This window comes from Muntiacus reevesi, chromosome 20 (assembly GCF_963930625.1).
Source record: "Muntiacus reevesi chromosome 20, mMunRee1.1, whole genome shotgun sequence".
Lineage (NCBI taxonomy): Eukaryota > Metazoa > Chordata > Mammalia > Artiodactyla > Cervidae > Muntiacus > Muntiacus reevesi.
The window spans coordinates 50,046,709-50,054,590 of record NC_089268.1 but is presented as its reverse complement, the minus strand read 5'-3'; the positions used below and the strand labels follow the sequence as shown (position 1 = coordinate 50,054,590).

General features: G+C 54.7%; 1 pseudogene; it reads left to right on the top strand.

Annotated features, from left to right (window-relative positions):
• Nucleotides 1–4,885: 4,885 nt before the first annotated feature.
• On the top strand, nucleotides 4,886–5,253 carry LOC136151879 (adenosine 5'-monophosphoramidase HINT1 pseudogene; annotated as a pseudogene).
• The last annotated feature ends 2,629 nt before the right edge of the window (nucleotides 5,254–7,882 follow it).

Genomic DNA, 7,882 nt, shown 5'->3' with positions numbered 1-7,882 from the left:
TAATTTATGGGATCACTTTTGGGGGGGTCTGTCTTCTCAGGCAAAAGAAAAGCAAAACAAACCAAATGGGACTTAATTAAACGCGTTTGCACAACAAAAAATCATCGACTAAATGAAAACATAGTCTACTAAATGGGCAGAAATATTTGCTAATAATATGACCAATGAGGGGTTACTATTCACATTTTATGTTTTGTCCTACCTCCTTTCGAAGACGATGGGCTGCTTTTCTGGGCGCCTGATATCCTCTGCTAGCGATCAGAAGTTGTTTTGTGGAGTTTGCTCAGCGTTCAAATGTTCCTTCAATGAATTTGTGGGGGAGAAAGTGGTCTCCCCATCCTATTCCTCCGCCATCTTAGCTCCTTTCCAGGGGTTAATATTCAAAATATATAAATAGCAAATACAACTCAGTATTGAAAAAAAAACCCTCTTTCTGTTCATCGCACTCTTCTTTTCCTTCCATCTTTATTGTTGACTATATACCTTTATTTACATTGGCCAATATCCTCACTAGACTATAAACCTCATGAGACTTGAGACATTTTCTTCACCATTTACTGAACGGTTAAATGAATAAATGGATGATAACTAAGTGACTGACTAGAGAAACGTGGGTGGATCTAACAAATACCGTATTCAGAAAAACTGAGAAACAATGGAAAAGGCAGCACAATTCTATTAATATAAATTATAAGCACAGGCATTGAAAGAAATCCAGCGGGGGAAAGTCTTTTCAACCAATGATGCTGGAACAACAGTATGGGAAGAACCCAATTTTTAAAGTGGGCTAAAAGGGCCTGGACTCTTTATAGAAGAAGACTTGCAAATGGCCTAAAAGCACAAGAACAAAACACCCAACATCATAAGCCATCGGGGATGTCAAGTAGGACTGCAGCACCCTCTGAAGTGGACACACATCGGCCTCACCCGGGAGTCCAATGGCACTGGTCTTAGAAGCAGCCTCCCAATTTCTCATAAAGTTCAACATAATTTCTCCAATGACTCAGCAATCCCAGTGCCACGGAGGAAAGTCCTGGGAGCATTTTACTGGAAGCGTGTTGGAGGCAGGGGTCCCGGGGATTTCAGGAAGCAGGGCTTTCTTCCCCCAGGCCCCGGGGACCCCTGGGAGGCCCCCATTTGGCTCAGCACAGGGGCAGCTGCGGATCTGAAATTTGCCTGGGGCCTGGCACGTCCACAGAGCTCATCCCTTGGAGCCACCCCCCAGCACCGTGGTCCCTGGCCATCACCCAGGCGGCCCCATCAGCCCCCAGCTCTGCCTCCCAGCCTGGCCTGGACCTGTGCCCGAACACCTCTGACCCGTTCAGCACTCACCTGGTGAGTCCCACCCTCATGCCAGCTCCAGGTTGGGCGCCGAGCGGGGAGGACAGGACCCCTGGGCCTTGGCCCTGCCCCTGAGTGCTCAGGATGGCGGAAACAGAGAGAGTGCAAAGCGAAATCTGCGAGAGCTGCCAGACTGCCCTCAGGCACCGGCCCAGCCGGAACTTTCAGAGGGCTCGGCAGAGCTGGCCCTGCACTCTCAGACATCCCTCCTCGGCTCTCAGCTTCCTGCCCGTCCTCCCCAGACCCCCGGGCCCACAGGGCAGCCTGCTCCTGGCCACCAACATCTCACCCTCGCCGTGATGTCTTTAGAGATGGGACGTTGCCCCCATTTTCCCTGAGCAGCCTCAAGCCGCAGGATCGAGGGTGGAGGCCCATCCCTCCTTCAGTGGGTGAAACGGGAGTTTTCAGACTCTGCTTTGCAGAGACCTCTTGCAGCTGGCCATCATAGGTATTTACAGTGGGGAGGAGGCGCCCAGGTTTTGGGAGACTGGTATTGTCATCTTTTAAGTATCTGTGGAGATGTTATTTATGAGTTCTATTTCTCTTTTTATTCTACCTGTAAATTCCACGCTTACCATCATCCTGGAGAGGTGAATTTATTCCCAAACTAAACACAGATTACCCGAAGTGCTGTCACCTCTGGGTAGGGAACTGATTACATTTGTTTCACAATCACCCAGATACACGGCGAGACACACATACGGAGAGGAGGAGGACGAGGAAGAGGAGGGACAGGAGGGGGAGGGACGGAGAGGGAGGTGGTCTGTCTCCCAAACTTGCAGCTCAGCTACTTAGCAACTTCCTACTTACTCACACAAACCCCACCTTAACACGTTTCGGTGGAAAGGCTTTCAGAAGCCCTGGTTCTAAGATTCCAAAGTGTCAGCACCCTAGGGACCTCAGCTCCAGGCTGTTCAGAGAAAATCAATTCACTGAAAGTCAGCTCATCTAAGGATCATTTCCATAAAGGCCAATTTGTCAAACGTCCCATTTACAAAATGTGTATCCCCCTTATCCGCTTATGAAGCTTACAGGGCTCCAGTCCCGAAGCTCTGGTGGCCGAGAGCCCTGGGGTGGGGGCACCGCGCTCCTGGAACCCCAGCCTGGGCCTCTGGCCTCTGCTCTCCTTGGGCCAAAGTGCAGCGGCTTCCAATAACAATAACCACTGATTATCTCACAGGGTCCTGTGGGTCAGGAATTCAGGGCAGATGAGCCGGGGTTGGGGTGGGGGTGGGAGGTGGTGTTCTCCACTCTTTGCGACCTCATGGACTGCAGCACGCCAGGCTTCCCTGTCCATCACCAACTCCCAGAATTTGCTCAGACTCATGTCCATTGAGTCGGTGATGCCATCCAACCATCTCATCCTCTGTTGTCCCCTTCTCCTCCTGCCTTCAATCTTTCCCAGCATCAGGGTCTTTTCCAATGAGTCAGTTCTTCATATCAGGAGCTTCAGCTTCAGCATCAGTCCCTCCAATGAACATTCAGGACTGATTTCCTTTAGGATGGACTGGTTTGATCTTTTTGCAGTCCAAGGGACTCTCAGGAGTCTTCTTCTTGAGAGCCTCGCAGTTCTTATAAGGTAACTTGTCATCTGAGGGTCAAGTGGGAGCAGCTGCTTCCCAGATGGCCCTTGCAGTGTAGAGAGCCTGACACTTGGCTTTTCTGGGTACACTGTAAGCGCCTGGTTAAGCTTTTGACTGTTGAGGCTGCCACTTCAAGGCCACCTATCTCAAATAAACAATTTCCCAGCTTCACAGCTAGCTAGCAAAAAGCCAAGCCATCCCACCCATTAAGTTCCTCTATTAGAAAGACGGGTGATCCAGATAAAAAAAACATAACAGATAAAATGGACCCTGCTTTCCCCTGCTTAAGTCTTAATTCCCACTCTTAGGTTTTAAATTCACCCATAGAGAGAGAACCAGCAAAACCCTAAACACCCCACCCACTCTCCACCCAGAGGTCACAAGAGGCCGGGGACTTGTCACATGAGGTCACTTGTGAAGAGGACGCGTGAATGGTCAAGCCTGGGTCTGTCTAGTTCGAGACACGGTCCAGCCGCCAGGACCTTTCCCTCCACTCTTGGCTCTTAGTGGGGGAACCACTTCCTTTCCGAGGCCTCGGTCACCATCCCGTGAGCCGGCCGTGGGCTCTGGATCCTGGGACCCCAGGCAGGGGCTGTGTGAGTGCCGCCGGGGACTCTGGGTCTGGGTCCGCCTCTGCGGGGAGACCTCCTCCCTCTGGCCTTCCTGACTGTGCGCTGGGCCTGAGGTCCCGCCGGCCACCTGCCGACCAGAAGCGCTTACTCAGCGGTCCATGAGCCCCACGCCTCGAGCCCGCCCCGCGCGACCAGGGCCCGCTTTCCCTCCTGACGTCTAGAGGCGGTGGCTGCCCCGGCCTGGCAGCTGCGCTCTGGCGGGAGAGGCGGATGAATCGTGCTAAAGGAGCTTTCAAGCCACCAGAGAGGGAACGTGGGGTCTCCTCTTTCCTGCTCTGTTCCTTCCTCCTCTGTCTCCCTTCTCCCCCCGGCCCTGCCCTTCCCTCGCGCGGCCTCTCTGTGTCTCTGTCCCCCCCTTCCCAGGTTTTCCTGTGGGGTCAGGGGCTGGCCCGACTCTGCCACGGGCTCCCTGAGACAGTGCGGGCAGCGGGGGCCACCCGCGGGAGAGGGGACCGCGCGTGGTGACAGCCCCTGCACAGAGGGGTCCTTCGGGGGCCAGCCCTGCCTCCCTCCCTAGACTTCGGGGACCTCCTTGGGTTCCTCTGCCACGGCTATGCTGACCCCTGGGGCAGTGAGTCTGGTGAGGCTGAGGGGCCCTCAGGAGCAGAGAGGGGGTGTGGGTGTGAGGCTGCGAGGCTGGGGGAGCCTCCCTGCTGGGGCTCCTGCTTTGCCAACAACCACAAGAGCAGACCTTGGTCTTTCAGCAGGGGGATGACAGGTGGCACGGATCACCAGGTCACCAGGGCCATTTGTAGGTGGCTGCCCAGAAGCTGCTCTCTGTCCAGGGCATTGGAGATGGGCAGGGGAAACTCCGGCTGTCCCAGGGTGTATCCGAGGCCCTCTGGACCCCCATCTAGGCTCTGTCGCCAAGGGCACTGGAAGGCCCTTACCCCTTTGCATGTGGTCCAGTGGTGATGCCGGGACAGCCACGGGCAGCACAGGGCATCCACGTGAGCAGCCTTTGAAAACAGCAAGAGTGTCACAGGAGCAAATAAGTTAGTCGTTGTTCCTGTTCAGTCTTGAAGGCGTGTCCAACTCTTTGCAACCCCGTGGATCATAGCCCACCAGGCTCCTCTTTCCGTGAGATTTCCCAGGCAGGAGTACTGGTGTGGGTTGCTGTTTCCTTCTCCGGGGGATCTTGTCGACCTAGGAACTGAATCCGAGTCTCCTACATTGGCAGGCGGATTCTTCACTGCTCAGCCACCAGGGAAGCAAACCAGTTAGACCGATGACAAGTCAGCAGCTCCTAATCTTTATTAAAAGTATCTCATTTACTCCTGCCTCCTCCCGGAACTTTTCCCTGGCTGGCAGACACAGGAGGAGGCAGAGATGGCAGGTGAGCTCACCAAGGCTCAGGCTGCCGGGCCTGGTGGTGACATGCTCTCTGGGAAGGTCATCCACGAGGAAATCCCAGCCAAGTCGTGTACGAGGAGGACCAGGGTCTTGTTTTCCATGACATTTCTCCTCAAGCACCCACACATTTCACATTATACTCACGAAACACAAATTCCAGATTTCTGCAACAGAAGATGAAGATGAATGTCTTCTTGGACATTTAATTATCTTTGGCTGGAAATGTGCTACGGATCTGGGCCTGAAGTAGGGTGGTAAACGTAGGCTCAGATGGTGGACAGCCCGTCTGCCGGATTCCTCTCCACGTTCTTGGAGGTCAGCGGAAGACTTGGCCTCCTGGTTAAGCGTGTTGTAGGAATCATTTTCCCTTTTCTCTGCAGTGATCAGGTTGGCAGCTTCCAATCTGCTAAATAATACTTTGTTGGGCCTGTATAAGGAGAGATTACATAAATAATTTTATTTTTTTAAATGATTTTAAATACCATAGATAATGGAAGACATTGTTGCATGATCTGAAAAAAAACCTCAATCTAAAAATACTTTTCCTGTTTATGAAGCTTTAATTTTCCCTCAAGCACAGCTGTCTGCTCTGTAATACCCTGATGGTGGATTTTCAGTTCCAGGAAGTGTTGTGAAAAAGTGGGTGTTACTCACTCAGTCGTGTCCGACTCTTTGCCACTCCAGGACTGTAGCCCGCCAGGCCCCTCTGTCCACGGGATTCTCCAGGCAAGAGTGCTGGAGTGGGTTGCCATTCCCTTCTCCAGGGGACCTTTCCAACCCAGGGATCGAACCCACACCTGTACTTTGCAGGTGGAATCTTTATCACTGAGCCACCTGAGAAACCCATTGTGAAGATATATTATGCTGCTTCAGTCGTGTCCCACTCTTTGCAGCCCCATGGACTGTAGCCCACCAGGCTCCTCTGTCCATGGGGTTCTCTAGGCAAGAATACTGGAGTGGGTTGCCATGCCCTCCTCCAGGGGATCTTCCTGACCCAGGGATCGAACCCATGCCTCTTAGGTCTCCTGCGTTGGCAGACAGGTTCTTTGCCGCTGCGCCACCTGGGAAGCCCCTTCATTGTGAAGATGGCAGTCATCAAGTTTCCCCTTCAGAGGTCATTTCTGGACTTGTCCACTGCCTCCATGAACATAGCTCACTTCTTCCCAGCGTGCTCTGGCTCCCTTCCATTCCTCTCTTTCCATTTAAAGGGAGAGCAACTGTCTAGCTCTTTCTGCCCAATTAGGAGGGTCCACGGTGTTTCTGCGGTGGTGGCTGATCCAGAGCAGAGGGAGCCGGAGTCTCACGGGCTCTGGCAGCACACAGCAGAGAAAATGGAGTGAAGACAACTTTCCTTCCACACCCAGCGCCTGGGTTCATCTCGGGGCCAAGGCTGGCTCAGGGCAGCACCGCGGAGCCGCAGACACCATCTTCAGAGTCTCAGCCCCGTTCGCCCACAGCCTCAGACCTTGGCATTCCTTGAGTTATCTATTCCTGAAAAGATATTAATTATCTCCTGTTTACATGTTGCTGGGGTTTTTGTTTATTACTTTGAAAGTTATTTAACTGGCCTTGGTGTCGCGCTAGGTTGGAAAGTGTGCCTCCGAAGGTCTGTCCTTCCCGAGGCCCAGGTGTCCGCCTGGGCCTGTGGCCGCCCCCGCGTGAATCGGGGGACAGGTCAGTGCAGGGAAGAGGCCTGAGCCTGGGGGGCGGGCGCCGGGCATCCGCTCGGGGGCTTGGCTGGGGCAGTCCATCGCGGGCCCAGCGCCGGCGCTGAACTGGTGTCCTCACCTCTGGGGACGCTGATTTGACTGGACTAGACAGACTCCACATCAGCGCCTTTGATGGGGTAACGGGTGACAGGAGTGACAGAAGATGCTGATAGAAACAGCTCTGGGAGGGTGCGAGGCCTGACCCTGGCCCCAGGAGGGAGCAGAGCTGGCACGTGGTGAAGATGCAGAATACGTAGCAGGTGCCTCGAGACGGGCTCGGAAGGTGTGGGGCTCCCAGGAAAGACGCGACAGAGGGGAGGTTTTGAGGCAGAGATGGCTGTGACCTGGAGGGCTCCATAGTGTCTCAGCAGACGCGGGACCAGTTCACACGAGAGCTTGACGAGCAGATGGAGGAACCGTCTCTACGTACCAGGTTAAGAGCAGGGATGCTCCGGCCTGGGGCTCACCTCCTCTGACCCCGACTCCCACCACCCAAGCCCGGGGAGATGCCCGGGGCTGACTGGCCTGAGCATGACCGCAGAATCCATTTGCACTCAGACCCTGAACACCGGTGCCCGCTGGCAGCCCCAGAGGTGCCCGCTCGTGTCCACCTTCAGGAGGGACCTCTGTGGGGAGCACAGCTGGTGACTCTGGATGCCATGGGGCTCCCGGCTGACAGCAGTTCCTCCCGCTGATCCTGGCCAGGTGGGCACAGGTGAGGGAAGGGGACAGGAAGCTGAGGGGGGCCGGTGGGACTCGTCCCCCGGGTGAGCGGTGCTCAGGTGGGTGAAAGGTCACATGAACACGACCTCCCAGGGTGGGGAGGGAGGCAGCTGCAGGTCAAACCACGCTGACTTGAGTTCCATGTCCTGTTAACTTCACAGGACGTGAGGGAGCAGGCAGCGGTCCAGGCTCCCACGGTATTGGCACACAGGTATTCTCCTGCCGGAAGACCCCCTGGAGGAGGGTGTGGCAACCCACCCCAGGACTCTTGCCTGGACAATCCCTATGGACGGAGGAGCCTGGCCGGCTACAGTCCGTGGGGATGCAAAGAGTCAGACGCAACTGAGTGACTGAACGCAGCACAGCGTTCTGGTCTCATGCCAGAGCTCCTCCCAACCCCGGATCATCTTTCAGGAATGAAGGATCTATTCCCCCAGCTGCTAGACGTGTCACCAGCATACGACCAGCTGCCACTCTCTTCCAGAAACGCCGCATCTGAAGAGAGCGGCTGCATTGCCATCGTGACGCAAAGGGCCACCTG